Here is a 4,757-nt window from a genome sequence, read left to right on the forward strand (position 1 = left end):
GTTTACCTTTGTTGTCCAGTCTGTGAGCTCTGAGCCTTTCAGGGTCTGTTTCTGCTTGTTGTCTCCCTCCTGGCCATATATATTGCCTAAGGGCCCTGGAGTATCCCGGTTTGTGCTGTGTTTGTGTGTCCCAGGTGGTGAGGCAGACTTGTTTGGTTTGTGCAGCAGTTTGGTAGGTTCTGATCCAAGATGTTTTAGCAGGGCTGTTCTGAAGCTGAGGCAGTGAGAGACTGGAGAGAGAGCTGTCCAAGACCTCAACGCAAACCACACCTATCAGCTAACATCTACATTTAAACTTAAGAACACCATCACGGAGAGCATACTAACCATGTCACCGAGACACCTTAGGGATTTGATTGACAAGCCTGAGATGGGACACAGACCTCTAAAGAAAAACAAAAAAGTGATGTTGCTATACCAGCAGGTGGTGATCTCTGGTGCAACATTTTCAAAACCAGTGCATGAGTAATTGCATCACATAAACCGTGCCTTTGCACTGGCCCGATGCTGCATCCAAAAGGTCAAACGAAAGAAGCTACGACCTTCACCTAGAAGCTATAGCCGTTTGGCAGAAGTGATGGATCATTGCCATCTAGCGTCAGTGGTTGTGTCACATGCTACAGGAGAAGCCCCCCGTCACGTGATCTGAGTGTGGCCACCTGATTCTGTGGGCTGGTAGACGCTTGCAAACAGAAGACACTCGAAAGTTACGTTTGAGCTGAAATTGGAGAGTTACGGCAACCTTTTAGTTTTGCAAAATGTCTTTTTGCTCTTTCCTAGGAGACGAGATTTATAAAGATCACTTCAAGCCGGGTAAGCGGGTGCATTTTTAAGTATTTTTATCTCAAGTTTGGTCGGTACAGCCTAATGCGATATAACTAGTGCCCAGTACGTTTTCATAACAGTGTCAGTGGGTTTAACAGACGAAGTAGCAACAAGAAGACAAAATCAAACTTCTTTTAAGCCACATCTATAAGGATAGTTATTAATAATAGGCTGCAAATAAAATAACTGAATATAAACCGTTATTAGACCGTCGGTCGATACAGGTGAAGCGAATATTTGCAAGACAGATCTCTCTTGCTGTTTTCGAAATTTTTCGTATTTTAATTTTTGGGGGACATTTTAAGAACAGTGCAAACAAGGTAGCCCGAAAAAAGAGGTACACAATTTTTTCCACCGATCGTTGTTTCCAAATCTCGTAAAAAATTATTAGGTTATATTAATAAATTTAATGGACGGACCGTCGTGTTTCTCACAGTGCTGTTCACACAACCCCGCAGCATATGAAACTGGCTATGCTGTCGAGCGTCTTAACGCCTGCTCTGCGTTTCGTGCTTTTAATCAGCTGTAATGACTGCTCCTTTCTCAAGGTCTCTACCTGTGTGCGAAATGTGGCCACAAGCTGTTTTCTAGCAGGTCCAAGTACGAGCACTCATCCCTCTGGCCAGCCTTCACCGAGACCTCATCCCACCTGCGAGACATTCAGGCAAAACGCTGAGCTTGTTCGCTTTAGTCCACACGAGAAACAAGAGTTTTTTTTCTGAAAAAAAAATAAAAATCAGATAATAACCCTATCAGATAATAAACAGTGCGCGGAATACATACAGTAATGGTTACATATGGTGCTTTATCGTCTGGCGAGTTTTGCATTATTTCAACAATGTAAAAAGGATAACGTAGGAACCCGATTTTATGCCTCAGCAATATTGTTGCATTTCCTCAGAAAAGATTTGCTCTTTGGCAGTGGAGTGGGTGGGACTGCTGGGGCTGTCCCCCCGCTGACCGCAGTGGCCCCTGTGGCTCTGTGTTCTAGGTGTCTTGTGGGAAGTGTGGGAATGGACTGGGCCATGAGTTCCTGAACGATGGGCCCAAGGATGGGCTGTCCCACTTCTGAATCTTCAGCAGCTCACTCAAGTTTGTCCCCAAAGGTATGTACTGTCCGGACCTGGCAGCCAGTGGAAAAGTCCCTCTAGAAACAGAGTAGTGTTCTTGATTGGTCACGCGGTCAGCTCGGTCATGGTGGTAGTCGTGCAGAGCGCGTCAGCCACGCCTTCATCCCCACCCACTCGCTTCCAAGTTACACAGCGCTGGGAAACCTTAACATGGGCACAGAAGAACCATGTTCCTGTTTAAACTCTGGGAGGGTTTTATGTACGACAGGCCTTTGCTGAAAATCTGTACCAGTGTCAAAAGTAACTATTGACAAGATCAACACGGCAGCCTGCTTTGGAATGAGAAGTGAATCGTGATCCAGAAAGCACGAGGGGAAACTATGTGGAATGGCATTTCTTTACACAAAGGGTTGTGGGAGTATGGAACAAGTTGCCCCAGCCTTGTTTTTACCCTTCAAGAAACAGCTGGAAGACTTGAGCAGGTCAATTAGCTACTATCTTCCGAACAGGCTGCATGGGCTGAATGGCCTCTTTCCTGTAACGAAAGCTACAGAAGGTGGCCACTACTCCTGCAGTGACTTGTGCTCTTTTGTTTTCCAGACAAGATGGATGGAGCAGGGAAGGGGCAGTAAGAGTGGACAAGCAGGGGTCTTCAGGACAGGGCTGAGAGGCCCCTGTGCCTCGCTAGGGTCTGAGCAGATCATGAAGTGCTCTGGAAAAAGCCCATGTGGGACTTCCAGTGCACCGATGGGTAAATGACCATGCCAGACAGCAAGAACTGGGCTTCTGCTTTATTTTTCCACAAGGACACAGACACATTTGTTTTTAATTTGTTTTCTTGGCTCCCACTCTCTTTTCTGCAACCAGCTCTGCCTAAAGGAAAGCTCATCATGGGGTGAAAGAAGACTCAGAACATAAATCTCCTGAGCTTGACGTCTAAAAGAAGGTGCTGTTTGGCTGCTTGAAAAAATTCATAGACATGATCAGGGTTTTTCTGACCAAGGACAATGGTGTAGCTGACAGAAATACCGCCCTCAACTTGAGTGACACGTTTCTGGAGCAATCACGACGGACTTCCGTGTTCTCCCACGGAAATACCGCCCTCAACTTGAGTAAGTTGGCTCTCAACCAATCACCGTGGATTTCCGTGTACTGCAGCGAAGTTACCGCCCTCATCGTGAGGGACGGGGCACTAGGCCAGTCACCATGGATTTACCTGTCTCAGTCCGAGCAACAAAGCCTTTGTCCAATCAGCGCCGAGATTTCAGCAGGAGGCGGGAGGGATACGGCTCTTGTCCAATCACACAGTTTAAATTCCGGGACTTTACTGAATTACAGCGGGAGGTGACACTTCCAAGAAATGTCCACTGGGCGGCGACAGAGATACACGAGTCTATGGAGGTGAGTCTTAAAGCGCCTCCGTAAAGACTCTTTTTTATGCAGTAATTGAAAATCAATATAGATGATAACTGTGACTTTTCTGAAAGCAGCCCTGAAATGTAATAGGTATTTTGGTTATGTTGTGTTGTAAAAACATTCTGGACTGATTTTCAAATTTATATAAAGAAAGAGGCTAAAATTAACCTTACTTTAATTACACAGATGGTATGTTAATTTTTAATCCCATTGAAAATAGCATGAAAATATCTTTTTAATTGACTTAATTATTATACATGCACGTTATTATATATATATATGAAGTGAAATGAAATAGATGTAAAAGTGTATTTTCAGACTATATCAGCCCTTATCTTTATTAACCTGGTTTAATCTTTTTTTCAGAAGTGTAACTATATTATACTATGTACCCCTGATGACATTATTGATATGCTGTATATACTCTTGTTTGTATTGTATCTATTTTTATTGCTACAATAAAAAAAGTTTAAAAAGAATTGCACTTTTGAGAAATTGCACACACTAACAGTGCAAGTTAATGTGACCTTAAAAATACGTATCGTATTATATAATATATTTGTGAAGCAACCCGAAGGCACTGATATCACAGGCGTCTCCCTGATGTGCTGTAGAGTGGGACTGCTGGACGATGGATGGATGAGTCACCCCTTCCTGCAGATCAGTACTTTGACACCAGAGGGGTGAAAACATTTGTAGAAAAGTCATTTTCAGATGTGTTGTATTTTCTTGAGAGAGGGAGTCTTCATTATCCCCGAGGTGGACATGTGTTTCATGGCTGCAGGCAATATAAAGAAAAGCACACAAACTGACAATACACAGGCACATGCCCAAGACAGTCATCTGTTGAGCAGGGTTGTGGTCGCAGGTCTACATGAGAACTTGACCCTGTTTGTTTTCAGAGGGGGAAATCGGTATCTGTTTTCAGAGGGCAGGGATTGGAAATCGTTAAAAAAAGGGTGCGGAGGGTCCTCTAGGATGGAACAGGCTTTGCGCAAATGTGTGATGGATAAGATGTGGGGAAGGGCTGGAAGATCAACAGCAGTGACATTCTGACGCTGTCTGGCAGCACTCCCCAACTCCTTCCCTCCTCCCGATTCAGATTCACACACCAGCAGAGCTGTGAGCAAGTTACAGCAGTCTCAATAAGATTGATCAAACAGGATTCACACAGGACATGTACACCTAACATCCAACACATAGAACATTACATTATAGAACAGGCTCACTATACCTCAGGCTGGAACAGGAGATCACACACTGTATTATTATTATTGAGAGACAGGCTCACTGTCTGTTCCTCAGGCTGGGACAGGAGATCACACACTGTATTATTATTATTGAGAGACAGGCTCACTGTCTGTTCCTCAGGCTGGGACAGGAGCTCACACACTGTATTATTATTATTATTGAGAGACAGGCTCACTGTCTGTTCCTCAGGCTGGG

At 44.3% G+C, this 4,757-nt stretch overlaps 1 pseudogene across 1 annotated transcript; it reads left to right on the forward strand.

Annotated features, from left to right (window-relative positions):
- Positions 1-616: 616 nt before the first annotated feature.
- Positions 617-3,781, forward strand: LOC148817750 (methionine-R-sulfoxide reductase B1-like; annotated as a pseudogene). Its single transcript, XR_016094586.1, has 4 exons — positions 617-813; positions 1,374-1,489; positions 1,817-1,931; positions 2,496-3,781. The product of XR_016094586.1 is annotated as a methionine-R-sulfoxide reductase B1-like (transcript).
- Positions 3,782-4,757: the final 976 nt, after the last annotated feature.

The sequence above is a fragment of the Atractosteus spatula genome, chromosome 20 (genome assembly GCF_055471065.1).
Source record: "Atractosteus spatula isolate fAtrSpa1 chromosome 20, fAtrSpa1.hap1, whole genome shotgun sequence".
NCBI classification, from domain to species: domain Eukaryota; kingdom Metazoa; phylum Chordata; class Actinopteri; order Semionotiformes; family Lepisosteidae; genus Atractosteus; species Atractosteus spatula.